Source organism: Alligator mississippiensis, chromosome 15, assembly GCF_030867095.1.
Source record: "Alligator mississippiensis isolate rAllMis1 chromosome 15, rAllMis1, whole genome shotgun sequence".
Classification (NCBI taxonomy): domain Eukaryota; kingdom Metazoa; phylum Chordata; order Crocodylia; family Alligatoridae; genus Alligator; species Alligator mississippiensis.
This window is the reverse complement of record NC_081838.1, coordinates 10,902,397-10,915,249: the sequence shown is the minus strand read 5'-3', so window position 1 is coordinate 10,915,249 and position 12,853 is coordinate 10,902,397. Positions and strand designations below refer to the sequence as shown.

The following is a 12,853-nucleotide window of genomic DNA, read 5'->3' as shown; positions in this document are numbered from 1 at the left end:
CAGGGCAGGCTGTGCAGCCCTTGCTTTGGGCTGGGCTGGGCTGGGCTGGGCTGGGCTGGGCTGGGCTGGGCTGGGCTGGGGAGGGCAGCAGATGGGCAGGTGCCCGGGCAAGCGGCCTGAGGGTGCTGGGCTCTTGTGGCTGGCGTGGCCAGAGGCAGCCTCCCAGCAAGGCTGCCTCCCTGGCCAGGATGGCAAGTACGCTGGGGAACAGCTGGCCTTGCAGGGCGTGAGCCGAAGGCAGGTGGCCTGGCCCAGGCTTTGTCCAGGGCCCCCACAGGGGCTTGGTGCCACGTGTGCTGGGGCTGGCCTCGAGTGGAGGGGCTGGCTGGCCCTGCTTCCGCCCGGGGCTGCCTTGCCTCTGGGCTTTTGAGGGCCAGGGCCTGGGGCCCAGGCTGTGCAGCCAGGGCTGGAGGACCTGGCAACGGGGTGCCATTGCAGAGGCGTGGGGCGGAGGCCGGGCTGCCTGCCTCTTTTGCTGGTGGTAGCTGTGGCCGAGAGGTTAAGGCGATGGGCTCGAAATCCATTGGGGTCTCCCTGCACAGGTTCGAATCCTGTCAGCTACGTGCTGGGCTTCGTGCTTGTGTGGCAGCCGGCTCCTTTTGCAGCTGGAGCCTGGGCAAGGCAGGAGCGCGGGACGGCGCCCTGCACCTTCTCCACCTTCCCGGGGCTGACCTGCTTTGACACCCGCAGCAGGCGTCAGGGAGTGTGCCGGCCCAAGCAGAGCGCCAAGGCTCGCTCCCTGGGTGCGCGGGCAAGCCCCAGGCCGCGCGCTGCTTGGGCTTTTGGCCTTGGGAAAGATGAAGCCGGCAGGCCGCGCCCAGCAGGGGAGCGCCGCACCGCGGGCCCCTCGCCTGCCTCGGCCCCTGCGCAAGTGCCGCGCTGCCACGTGCAGGCTTCGCCGAGGGACGAGAGGGAAGCAGCGAGAGAGGCGGGGAATTTGGAGACGGTCCCTGGGTTGCGGCACTAGCCAAAGCCAAGGCCCAGGAAGGGAGTGTGTGCCAATTGTCCCCCACTGCACTGGCTCTTGTGCGCTTCCTGCCTCCTGGGGCCCGCCTGCCTGGAGCCCCAGGCCCAGGGGCACTCCAGCTGGCCCCTGCCCCTTGGCACCGCGTGCTGCGGCCTGTGTCAGCAGCCCCGGAGGCCCAGGCGGCGGGCCGGCAAGGGCCAATGCTGGCTGCCCTGGGCCTTGAGGCCAGCTGAGGTCCCGCGGGAGCAGCTCCAGGCGCCTTGCAGCCGCCAGCACCTTCCGCAGGGCCACGGCAACCAGGCCGCTGCCTCGGGCGGGAGGCTTGGTCGTGGAGGGGGCTCCCTAGCCAGCTGGGGGCTGTGCAAAAGGGAGCCTCCCCGTCGGGGAGTTGAACCCCGGTCTCCCGCGTGACAGGCGGGGATACGCACCGCTATACTAACGGGGAAAGGCCACAGGACAGAAAACACCCGCCGCGCCAGCCCCGGGCTGGCCTTGCTTTGGCGGGGCTGCCGGCCTGGGCAGGGCAGGCTGTGCAGCCCTTGCTTTGGGCTGGGCTGGGCTGGGCTGGGCTGGGCTGGGCTGGGCTGGGGAGGGCAGCAGATGGGCAGGTGCCCGGGCAAGCGGCCTGAGGGTGCTGGGCTCTTGTGGCTGGCGTGGCCAGAGGCAGCCTCCCAGCAAGGCTGCCTCCCTGGCCAGGATGGCAAGTACGCTGGGGAACAGCTGGCCTTGCAGGGCGTGAGCCGAAGGCAGGTGGCCTGGCCCAGGCTTTGTCCAGGGCCCCCACAGGGGCTTGGTGCCACGTGTGCTGGGGCTGGCCTCGAGTGGAGGGGCTGGCTGGCCCTGCTTCCGCCCGGGGCTGCCTTGCCTCTGGGCTTTTGAGGGCCAGGGCCTGGGGCCCAGGCTGTGCAGCCAGGGCTGGAGGACCTGGCAACGGGGTGCCATTGCAGAGGCGTGGGGCGGAGGCCGGGCTGCCTGCCTCTTTTGCTGGTGGTAGCTGTGGCCGAGAGGTTAAGGCGATGGGCTTGAAATCCATTGGGGTCTCCCTGCACAGGTTCGAATCCTGTCAGCTACGTGCTGGGCTTCGTGCTTGTGTGGCAGCCGGCTCCTTTTGCAGCTGGAGCCTGGGCAAGGCAGGAGCGCGGGACGGCGCCCTGCACCTTCTCCACCTTCCCGGGGCTGACCTGCTTTGACACCCGCAGCAGGCGTCAGGGAGTGTGCCGGCCCAAGCAGAGCGCCAAGGCTCGCTCCCTGGGTGCGCGGGCAAGCCCCAGGCCGCGCGCTGCTTGGGCTTTTGGCCTTGGGAAAGATGAAGCCGGCAGGCCGCGCCCAGCAGGGGAGCGCCGCACCGCGGGCCCCTCGCCTGCCTCGGCCCCTGCGCAAGTGCCGCGCTGCCACGTGCAGGCTTCGCCGAGGGACGAGAGGGAAGCAGCGAGAGAGGCGGGGAATTTGGAGACGGTCCCTGGGTTGCGGCACTAGCCAAAGCCAAGGCCCAGGAAGGGAGTGTGTGCCAATTGTCCCCCACTGCACTGGCTCTTGTGCGCTTCCTGCCTCCTGGGGCCCGCCTGCCTGGAGCCCCAGGCCCAGGGGCACTCCAGCTGGCCCCTGCCCCTTGGCACCGCGTGCTGCGGCCTGTGTCAGCAGCCCCGGAGGCCCAGGCGGCGGGCCGGCAAGGGCCAATGCTGGCTGCCCTGGGCCTTGAGGCCAGCTGAGGTCCCGCGGGAGCAGCTCCAGGCGCCTTGCAGCCGCCAGCACCTTCCGCAGGGCCACGGCAACCAGGCCGCTGCCTCGGGCGGGAGGCTTGGTCGTGGAGGGGGCTCCCTAGCCAGCTGGGGGCTGTGCAAAAGGGAGCCTCCCCGTCGGGGAGTTGAACCCCGGTCTCCCGCGTGACAGGCGGGGATACGCACCGCTATACTAACGGGGAAAGGCCACAGGACAGAAAACACCCGCCGCGCCAGCCCCGGGCTGGCCTTGCTTTGGCGGGGCTGCCGGCCTGGGCAGGGCAGGCTGTGCAGCCCTTGCTTTGGGCTGGGCTGGGCTGGGCTGGGCTGGGCTGGGCTGGGCTGGGCTGGGCTGGGGAGGGCAGCAGATGGGCAGGTGCCCGGGCAAGCGGCCTGAGGGTGCTGGGCTCTTGTGGCTGGCGTGGCCAGAGGCAGCCTCCCAGCAAGGCTGCCTCCCTGGCCAGGATGGCAAGTACGCTGGGGAACAGCTGGCCTTGCAGGGCGTGAGCCGAAGGCAGGTGGCCTGGCCCAGGCTTTGTCCAGGGCCCCCACAGGGGCTTGGTGCCACGTGTGCTGGGGCTGGCCTCGAGTGGAGGGGCTGGCTGGCCCTGCTTCCGCCCGGGGCTGCCTTGCCTCTGGGCTTTTGAGGGCCAGGGCCTGGGGCCCAGGCTGTGCAGCCAGGGCTGGAGGACCTGGCAACGGGGTGCCATTGCAGAGGCGTGGGGCGGAGGCCGGGCTGCCTGCCTCTTTTGCTGGTGGTAGCTGTGGCCGAGAGGTTAAGGCGATGGGCTTGAAATCCATTGGGGTCTCCCTGCACAGGTTCGAATCCTGTCAGCTACGTGCTGGGCTTCGTGCTTGTGTGGCAGCCGGCTCCTTTTGCAGCTGGAGCCTGGGCAAGGCAGGAGCACGGGACGGCGCCCTGCACCTTCTCCACCTTCCCGGGGCTGACCTGCTTTGACACCCGCAGCAGGCGTCAGGGAGTGTGCCGGCCCAAGCAGAGCGCCAAGGCTCGCTCCCTGGGTGCGCGGGCAAGCCCCAGGCCGCGCGCTGCTTGGGCTTTTGGCCTTGGGAAAGATGAAGCCGGCAGGCCGCGCCCAGCAGGGGAGCGCCGCACCGCGGGCCCCTCGCCTGCCTCGGCCCCTGCGCAAGTGCCGCGCTGCCACGTGCAGGCTTCGCCGAGGGACGAGAGGGAAGCAGCGAGAGAGGCGGGGAATTTGGAGACGGTCCCTGGGTTGCGGCACTAGCCAAAGCCAAGGCCCAGGAAGGGAGTGTGTGCCAATTGTCCCCCACTGCACTGGCTCTTGTGCGCTTCCTGCCTCCTGGGGCCCGCCTGCCTGGAGCCCCAGGCCCAGGGGCACTCCAGCTGGCCCCTGCCCCTTGGCACCGCGTGCTGCGGCCTGTGTCAGCAGCCCCGGAGGCCCAGGCGGCGGGCCGGCAAGGGCCAATGCTGGCTGCCCTGGGCCTTGAGGCCAGCTGAGGTCCCGCGGGAGCAGCTCCAGGCGCCTTGCAGCCGCCAGCACCTTCCGCAGGGCCACGGCAACCAGGCCGCTGCCTCGGGCGGGAGGCTTGGTCGTGGAGGGGGCTCCCTAGCCAGCTGGGGGCTGTGCAAAAGGGAGCCTCCCCGTCGGGGAGTTGAACCCCGGTCTCCCGCGTGACAGGCGGGGATACGCACCGCTATACTAACGGGGAAAGGCCACAGGACAGAAAACACCCGCCGCGCCAGCCCCGGGCTGGCCTTGCTTTGGCGGGGCTGCCGGCCTGGGCATGGCAGGCTGTGCAGCCCTTGCTTTGGGCTGGGCTGGGCTGGGCTGGGCTGGGCTGGGCTGGGCTGGGCTGGGGAGGGCAGCAGATGGGCAGGTGCCCGGGCAAGCGGCCTGAGGGTGCTGGGCTCTTGTGGCTGGCGTGGCCAGAGGCAGCCTCCCAGCAAGGCTGCCTCCCTGGCCAGGATGGCAAGGACGCTGGGGAACAGCTGGCCTTGCAGGGCGTGAGCCGAAGGCAGGTGGCCTGGCCCAGGCTTTGTCCAGGGCCCCCACAGGGGCTTGGTGCCACGTGTGCTGGGGCTGGCCTCGAGTGGAGGGGCTGGCTGGCCCTGCTTCCGCCCGGGGCTGCCTTGCCTCTGGGCTTTTGAGGGCCAGGGCCTGGGGCCCAGGCTGTGCAGCCAGGGCTGGAGGACCTGGCAACGGGGTGCCATTGCAGAGGCGTGGGGCGGAGGCCGGGCTGCCTGCCTCTTTTGCTGGTGGTAGCTGTGGCCGAGAGGTTAAGGCGATGGGCTAGAAATCCATTGGGGTCTCCCTGCACAGGTTCGAATCCTGTCAGCTACGTGCTGGGCTTCGTGCTTGTGTGGCAGCCGGCTCCTTTTGCAGCTGGAGCCTGGGCAAGGCAGGAGCGCGGGACGGCGCCCTGCACCTTCTCCACCTTCCCGGGGCTGACCTGCTTTGACCCCCGCAGCAGGCGTCAGGGAGTGTGCCGGCCCAAGCAGAGCGCCAAGGCTCGCTCCCTGGGTGCGCGGGCAAGCCCCAGGCCGCGCGCTGCTTGGGCTTTTGGCCTTGGGAAAGATGAAGCCGGCAGGCCGCGCCCAGCAGGGGAGCGCCGCACCGCGGGCCCCTCGCCTGCCTCGGCCCCTGCGCAAGTGCCGCGCTGCCACGTGCAGGCTTCGCCGAGGGACGAGAGGGAAGCAGCGAGAGAGGCGGGGAATTTGGAGACGGTCCCTGGGTTGCGGCACTAGCCAAAGCCAAGGCCCAGGAAGGGAGTGTGTGCCAATTGTCCCCCACTGCACTGGCTCTTGTGCGCTTCCTGCCTCCTGGGGCCCGCCTGCCTGGAGCCCCAGGCCCAGGGGCACTCCAGCTGGCCCCTGCCCCTTGGCACCGCGTGCTGCGGCCTGTGTCAGCAGCCCCGGAGGCCCAGGCGGCGGGCCGGCAAGGGCCAATGCTGGCTGCCCTGGGCCTTGAGGCCAGCTGAGGTCCCGCGGGAGCAGCTCCAGGCGCCTTGCAGCCGCCAGCACCTTCCGCAGGGCCACGGCAACCAGGCCGCTGCCTCGGGCGGGAGGCTTGGTCGTGGAGGGGGCTCCCTAGCCAGCTGGGGGCTGTGCAAAAGGGAGCCTCCCCGTCGGGGAGTTGAACCCCGGTCTCCCGCGTGACAGGCGGGGATACGCACCGCTATACTAACGGGGAAAGGCCACAGGACAGAAAACACCCGCCGCGCCAGCCCCGGGCTGGCCTTGCTTTGGCGGGGCTGCCGGCCTGGGCAGGGCAGGCTGTGCAGCCCTTGCTTTGGGCTGGGCTGGGCTGGGCTGGGCTGGGCTGGGCTGGGCTGGGCTGGGGAGGGCAGCAGATGGGCAGGTGCCCGGGCAAGCGGCCTGAGGGTGCTGGGCTCTTGTGGCTGGCGTGGCCAGAGGCAGCCTCCCAGCAAGGCTGCCTCCCTGGCCAGGATGGCAAGTACGCTGGGGAACAGCTGGCCTTGCAGGGCGTGAGCCGAAGGCAGGTGGCCTGGCCCAGGCTTTGTCCAGGGCCCCCACAGGGGCTTGGTGCCACGTGTGCTGGGGCTGGCCTCGAGTGGAGGGGCTGGCTGGCCCTGCTTCCGCCCGGGGCTGCCTTGCCTCTGGGCTTTTGAGGGCCAGGGCCTGGGGCCCAGGCTGTGCAGCCAGGGCTGGAGGACCTGGCAACGGGGTGCCATTGCAGAGGCGTGGGGCGGAGGCCGGGCTGCCTGCCTCTTTTGCTGGTGGTAGCTGTGGCCGAGAGGTTAAGGCGATGGGCTTGAAATCCATTGGGGTCTCCCTGCACAGGTTCGAATCCTGTCAGCTACGTGCTGGGCTTCGTGCTTGTGTGGCAGCCGGCTCCTTTTGCAGCTGGAGCCTGGGCAAGGCAGGAGCGCGGGACGGCGCCCTGCACCTTCTCCACCTTCCCGGGGCTGACCTGCTTTGACACCCGCAGCAGGCGTCAGGGAGTGTGCCGGCCCAAGCAGAGCGCCAAGGCTCGCTCCCTGGGTGCGCGGGCAAGCCCCAGGCCGCGCGCTGCTTGGGCTTTTGGCCTTGGGAAAGATGAAGCCGGCAGGCCGCGCCCAGCAGGGGAGCGCCGCACCGCGGGCCCCTCGCCTGCCTCGGCCCCTGCGCAAGTGCCGCGCTGCCACGTGCAGGCTTCGCCGAGGGACGAGAGGGAAGCAGCGAGAGAGGCGGGGAATTTGGAGACGGTCCCTGGGTTGCGGCACTAGCCAAAGCCAAGGCCCAGGAAGGGAGTGTGTGCCAATTGTCCCCCACTGCACTGGCTCTTGTGCGCTTCCTGCCTCCTGGGGCCCGCCTGCCTGGAGCCCCAGGCCCAGGGGCACTCCAGCTGGCCCCTGCCCCTTGGCACCGCGTGCTGCGGCCTGTGTCAGCAGCCCCGGAGGCCCAGGCGGCGGGCCGGCAAGGGCCAATGCTGGCTGCCCTGGGCCTTGAGGCCAGCTGAGGTCCCGCGGGAGCAGCTCCAGGCGCCTTGCAGCCGCCAGCACCTTCCGCAGGGCCACGGCAACCAGGCCGCTGCCTCGGGCGGGAGGCTTGGTCGTGGAGGGGGCTCCCTAGCCAGCTGGGGGCTGTGCAAAAGGGAGCCTCCCCGTCGGGGAGTTGAACCCCGGTCTCCCGCGTGACAGGCGGGGATACGCACCGCTATACTAACGGGGAAAGGCCACAGGACAGAAAACACCCGCCGCGCCAGCCCCGGGCTGGCCTTGCTTTGGCGGGGCTGCCGGCCTGGGCAGGGCAGGCTGTGCAGCCCTTGCTTTGGGCTGGGCTGGGCTGGGCTGGGCTGGGCTGGGCTGGGCTGGGCTGGGGAGGGCAGCAGATGGGCAGGTGCCCGGGCAAGCGGCCTGAGGGTGCTGGGCTCTTGTGGCTGGCGTGGCCAGAGGCAGCCTCCCAGCAAGGCTGCCTCCCTGGCCAGGATGGCAAGTACGCTGGGGAACAGCTGGCCTTGCAGGGCGTGAGCCGAAGGCAGGTGGCCTGGCCCAGGCTTTGTCCAGGGCCCCCACAGGGGCTTGGTGCCACGTGTGCTGGGGCTGGCCTCGAGTGGAGGGGCTGGCTGGCCCTGCTTCCGCCCGGGGCTGCCTTGCCTCTGGGCTTTTGAGGGCCAGGGCCTGGGGCCCAGGCTGTGCAGCCAGGGCTGGAGGACCTGGCAACGGGGTGCCATTGCAGAGGCGTGGGGCGGAGGCCGGGCTGCCTGCCTCTTTTGCTGGTGGTAGCTGTGGCCGAGAGGTTAAGGCGATGGGCTTGAAATCCATTGGGGTCTCCCTGCACAGGTTCGAATCCTGTCAGCTACGTGCTGGGCTTCGTGCTTGTGTGGCAGCCGGCTCCTTTTGCAGCTGGAGCCTGGGCAAGGCAGGAGCGCGGGACGGCGCCCTGCACCTTCTCCACCTTCCCGGGGCTGACCTGCTTTGACACCCGCAGCAGGCGTCAGGGAGTGTGCCGGCCCAAGCAGAGCGCCAAGGCTCGCTCCCTGGGTGCGCGGGCAAGCCCCAGGCCGCGCGCTGCTTGGGCTTTTGGCCTTGGGAAAGATGAAGCCGGCAGGCCGCGCCCAGCAGGGGAGCGCCGCACCGCGGGCCCCTCGCCTGCCTCGGCCCCTGCGCAAGTGCCGCGCTGCCACGTGCAGGCTTCGCCGAGGGACGAGAGGGAAGCAGCGAGAGAGGCGGGGAATTTGGAGACGGTCCCTGGGTTGCGGCACTAGCCAAAGCCAAGGCCCAGGAAGGGAGTGTGTGCCAATTGTCCCCCACTGCACTGGCTCTTGTGCGCTTCCTGCCTCCTGGGGCCCGCCTGCCTGGAGCCCCAGGCCCAGGGGCACTCCAGCTGGCCCCTGCCCCTTGGCACCGCGTGCTGCGGCCTGTGTCAGCAGCCCCGGAGGCCCAGGCGGCGGGCCGGCAAGGGCCAATGCTGGCTGCCCTGGGCCTTGAGGCCAGCTGAGGTCCCGCGGGAGCAGCTCCAGGCGCCTTGCAGCCGCCAGCACCTTCCGCAGGGCCACGGCAACCAGGCCGCTGCCTCGGGCGGGAGGCTTGGTCGTGGAGGGGGCTCCCTAGCCAGCTGGGGGCTGTGCAAAAGGGAGCCTCCCCGTCGGGGAGTTGAACCCCGGTCTCCCGCGTGACAGGCGGGGATACGCACCGCTATACTAACGGGGAAAGGCCACAGGACAGAAAACACCCGCCGCGCCAGCCCCGGGCTGGCCTTGCTTTGGCGGGGCTGCCGGCCTGGGCATGGCAGGCTGTGCAGCCCTTGCTTTGGGCTGGGCTGGGCTGGGCTGGGCTGGGCTGGGCTGGGCTGGGCTGGGGAGGGCAGCAGATGGGCAGGTGCCCGGGCAAGCGGCCTGAGGGTGCTGGGCTCTTGTGGCTGGCGTGGCCAGAGGCAGCCTCCCAGCAAGGCTGCCTCCCTGGCCAGGATGGCAAGGACGCTGGGGAACAGCTGGCCTTGCAGGGCGTGAGCCGAAGGCAGGTGGCCTGGCCCAGGCTTTGTCCAGGGCCCCCACAGGGGCTTGGTGCCACGTGTGCTGGGGCTGGCCTCGAGTGGAGGGGCTGGCTGGCCCTGCTTCCGCCCGGGGCTGCCTTGCCTCTGGGCTTTTGAGGGCCAGGGCCTGGGGCCCAGGCTGTGCAGCCAGGGCTGGAGGACCTGGCAACGGGGTGCCATTGCAGAGGCGTGGCGCGGAGGCCGGGCTGCCTGCCTCTTTTCCTGGTGGTAGCTGTGGCCGAGAGGTTAAGGCGATGGGCTTGAAATCCATTGGGGTCTCCCTGCACAGGTTCGAATCCTGTCAGCTACGTGCTGGGCTTCGTGCTTGTGTGGCAGCCGGCTCCTTTTGCAGCTGGAGCCTGGGCAAGGCAGGAGCGCGGGACGGCGCCCTGCACCTTCTCCACCTTCCCGGGGCTGACCTGCTTTGACACCCGCAGCAGGCGTCAGGGAGTGTGCCGGCCCAAGCAGAGCGCCAAGGCTCGCTCCCTGGGTGCGCGGGCAAGCCCCAGGCCGCGCGCTGCTTGGGCTTTTGGCCTTGGGAAAGATGAAGCCGGCAGGCCGCGCCCAGCAGGGGAGCGCCGCACCGCGGGCCCCTCGCCTGCCTCGGCCCCTGCGCAAGTGCCGCGCTGCCACGTGCAGGCTTCGCCGAGGGACGAGAGGGAAGCAGCGAGAGAGGCGGGGAATTTGGAGACGGTCCCTGGGTTGCGGCACTAGCCAAAGCCAAGGCCCAGGAAGGGAGTGTGTGCCAATTGTCCCCCACTGCACTGGCTCTTGTGCGCTTCCTGCCTCCTGGGGCCCGCCTGCCTGGAGCCCCAGGCCCAGGGGCACTCCAGCTGGCCCCTGCCCCTTGGCACCACGTGCTGCGGCCTGTGTCAGCAGCCCCGGAGGCCCAGGCGGCGGGCCGGCAAGGGCCAATGCTGGCTGCCCTGGGCCTTGAGGCCAGCTGAGGTCCCGCGGGAGCAGCTCCAGGCGCCTTGCAGCCGCCAGCACCTTCCGCAGGGCCACGGCAACCAGGCCGCTGCCTCGGGCGGGAGGCTTGGTCGTGGAGGGGGCTCCCTAGCCAGCTGGGGGCTGTGCAAAAGGGAGCCTCCCCGTCGGGGAGTTGAACCCCGGTCTCCCGCGTGACAGGCGGGGATACGCACCGCTATACTAACGGGGAAAGGCCGCAGGACAGAAACCACCCGCCCCGCCAGCCCCGGGCTGGCCTTGCTTTGGCGGGGCTGCCGACCTGGGCAGGGCAGGCTGTGCAGCCCTTGCTTTGGGCTGGGCTGGGCTGGGCTGGGCTGGGCTGGGCTGGGGAGGGCAGCAGATGGGCAGGTGCCCGGGCAAGCGGCCTGAGGGTGCTGGGCTCTTGTGGCTGGCGCGGCCAGAGGCAGCCTTCCAGCAAGGCTGCCTCCCTGGCCAGGATGGCAAGGACGCTGGGGAACAGCTGGCCTTGCAGGGCGTGAGCCGAAGGCAGGTGGCCTGACCCAGGCTTTGTCCAGGGCCCCCACAGGGGCTTGGTGCCACGTGTGCTGGGGCTGGCCTCGAGTGGAGGGGCTGGCTGGCCCTGCTTCCGCCCGGGGCTGCCTTGCCTCTGGGCTTTTGAGGGCCAGGGCCTGGGGCCCAGGCTGTGCAGCCAGGGCTGGAGGACCTGGCAACGGGGTGCCATTGCAGAGGCGTGGGGCGGAGGCCGGGCTGCCTGCCTCTTTTGCTGGTGGTAGCTGTGGCCGAGAGGTTAAGGCGATGGTCTCGAAATCCATTGGGGTCTCCCTGCACAGGTTCGAATCCTGTCAGCTACGTGCTGGGCTTCGTGCTTGTGTGGCAGCCGGCTCCTTTTGCAGCTGGAGCCTGGGCAAGGCAGGAGCGCGGGACGGCGCCCTGCACCTTCTCCACCTTCCCGGGGCTGACCTGCTTTGACACCCGCAGCAGGCGTCAGGGAGTGTGCCGGCCCAAGCAGAGCGCCAAGGCTCGCTCCCTGGGTGCGCGGGCAAGCCCCAGGCCGCGCGCTGCTTGGGCTTTTGGCCTTGGGAAAGATGAAGCCGGCAGGCCGCGCCCAGCAGGGGAGCGCCGCACCGCGGGCCCCTCGCCTGCCTCGGCCCCTGCGCAAGTGCCGCGCTGCCACGTGCAGGCTTCGCCGAGGGACGAGAGGGAAGCAGCGAGAGAGGCGGGGAATTTGGAGACGGTCCCTGGGTTGCGGCACTAGCCAAAGCCAAGGCCCAGGAAGGGAGTGTGTGCCAATTGTCCCCCACTGCACTGGCTCTTGTGCGCTTCCTGCCTCCTGGGGCCCGCCTGCCTGGAGCCCCAGGCCCAGGGGCACTCCAGCTGGCCCCTGCCCCTTGGCACCGCGTGCTGCGGCCTGTGTCAGCAGCCCCGGAGGCCCAGGCGGCGAGCCGGCAAGGGCCAATGCTGGCTGCCCTGGGCCTTGAGGCCAGCTGAGGTCCCGCGGGAGCAGCTCCAGGCGCCTTGCAGCCGCCAGCACCTTCCGCAGGGCCACGGCAACCAGGCCGCTGCCTCGGGCGGGAGGCTTGGTCGTGGAGGGGGCTCCCTAGCCAGCTGGGGGCTGTGCAAAAGGGAGCCTCCCCGTCGGGGAGTTGAACCCCGGTCTCCCGCGTGACAGGCGGGGATACTCACCGCTATACTAACGGGGAAAGGCCGCAGGACAGAAACCACCCGCCCCGCCAGCCCCGGGCTGGCCTTGCTTTGGCGGGGCTGCCGACCTGGGCAGGGCAGGCTGTGCAGCCCTTGCTTTGGGCTGGGCTGGGCTGGGCTGGGCTGGGCTGGGCTGGGCTGGGGAGGGCAGCAGATGGGCAGGTGCCCGGGCAAGCGGCCTGAGGGTGCTAGGCTCTTGTGGCTGGCGCGCCCAGAGGCAGCCTTCCAGCAAGGCTGCCTCCCTGGCCAGGATGGCAAGGACGCTGGGGAACAGCTGGCCTTGCAGGGCGTGAGCCGAAGGCAGGTGGCCTGACCCAGGCTTTGTCCAGGGCCCCCACAGGGGCTTGGTGCCATGTGTGCTGGGGCTGGCCTCGAGTGGAGGGGCTGGCTGGCCCTGCTTCCGCCCGGGGCTGCCTTGCCTCTGGGCTTTTGAGGGCCAGGGCCTGGGGCCCAGGCTGTGCAGCCAGGGCTGGAGGACCTGGCAACGGGGTGCCATTGCAGAGGCGTGGCGCGGAGGCCGGGCTGCCTGCCTCTTTTGCTGGTGGTAGCTGTGGCCGAGAGGTTAAGGCGATGGGCTAGAAATCCATTGGGGTCTCCCTGCACAGGTTCGAATCCTGTCAGCTACGTGCTGGGCTTCGTGCTTGTGTGGCAGCCGGCTCCTTTTGCAGCTGGAGCCTGGGCAAGGCAGGAGCGCGGGACGGCGCCCTGCACCTTCTCCACCTTCCCGGGGCTGACCTGCTTTGACCCCCGCAGCAGGCGTCAGGGAGTGTGCCGGCCCAAGCAGAGCGCCAAGGCTCGCTCCCTGGGTGCGCGGGCAAGCCCCAGGCCGCGCGCTGCTTGGGCTTTTGGCCTTGGGAAAGATGAAGCCGGCAGGCCGCGCCCAGCAGGGGAGCGCCGCACCGCGGGCCCCTCGCCTGCCTCGGCCCCTGCGCAAGTGCCGCGCTGCCACGTGCAGGCTTCGCCGAGGGACGAGAGGGAAGCAGCGAGAGAGGCGGGGAATTTGGAGACGGTCCCTGGGTTGCGGCACTAGCCAAAGCCAAGGCCCAGGAAGGGAGTGTGTGCCAATTGTCCCCCACTGCACTG

The 12,853-nt window shown here is 70.5% G+C and overlaps 10 non-coding genes across 10 annotated transcripts; 9 read left to right on the top strand and 1 right to left on the bottom strand.

Annotated features, from left to right (window-relative positions):
* Positions 1 to 481: 481 nt before the first annotated feature.
* On the top strand, positions 482 to 563 carry TRNAS-CGA (transfer RNA serine (anticodon CGA)). Its single transcript has one exon. It is a non-coding gene; the product is annotated as a tRNA-Ser (tRNA).
* Positions 564 to 1,957: 1,394 nt separating this feature from the next.
* TRNAS-UGA (transfer RNA serine (anticodon UGA)) lies at positions 1,958 to 2,039 on the top strand. Its single transcript has one exon. It is a non-coding gene; the product is annotated as a tRNA-Ser (tRNA).
* A 1,404-nt stretch (positions 2,040 to 3,443) lies between these two features.
* TRNAS-UGA (transfer RNA serine (anticodon UGA)) lies at positions 3,444 to 3,525 on the top strand. The gene has a single exon. It is a non-coding gene; the product is annotated as a tRNA-Ser (tRNA).
* Positions 3,526 to 4,924: 1,399 nt separating this feature from the next.
* On the top strand, positions 4,925 to 5,006 carry TRNAS-AGA (transfer RNA serine (anticodon AGA)). The gene has a single exon. It is a non-coding gene; the product is annotated as a tRNA-Ser (tRNA).
* Positions 5,007 to 6,405: 1,399 nt separating this feature from the next.
* On the top strand, positions 6,406 to 6,487 carry TRNAS-UGA (transfer RNA serine (anticodon UGA)). Its single transcript has one exon. It is a non-coding gene; the product is annotated as a tRNA-Ser (tRNA).
* A 1,399-nt stretch (positions 6,488 to 7,886) lies between these two features.
* Positions 7,887 to 7,968, top strand: TRNAS-UGA (transfer RNA serine (anticodon UGA)). Its single transcript has one exon. It is a non-coding gene; the product is annotated as a tRNA-Ser (tRNA).
* Positions 7,969 to 9,367: 1,399 nt separating this feature from the next.
* TRNAS-UGA (transfer RNA serine (anticodon UGA)) lies at positions 9,368 to 9,449 on the top strand. Its single transcript has one exon. It is a non-coding gene; the product is annotated as a tRNA-Ser (tRNA).
* A 1,389-nt stretch (positions 9,450 to 10,838) lies between these two features.
* TRNAS-CGA (transfer RNA serine (anticodon CGA)) lies at positions 10,839 to 10,920 on the top strand. The gene has a single exon. It is a non-coding gene; the product is annotated as a tRNA-Ser (tRNA).
* A 777-nt stretch (positions 10,921 to 11,697) lies between these two features.
* TRNAD-GUC (transfer RNA aspartic acid (anticodon GUC)) lies at positions 11,698 to 11,769 on the bottom strand. The gene has a single exon. It is a non-coding gene; the product is annotated as a tRNA-Asp (tRNA).
* Positions 11,770 to 12,314: 545 nt separating this feature from the next.
* TRNAS-AGA (transfer RNA serine (anticodon AGA)) lies at positions 12,315 to 12,396 on the top strand. Its single transcript has one exon. It is a non-coding gene; the product is annotated as a tRNA-Ser (tRNA).
* Positions 12,397 to 12,853: the final 457 nt, after the last annotated feature.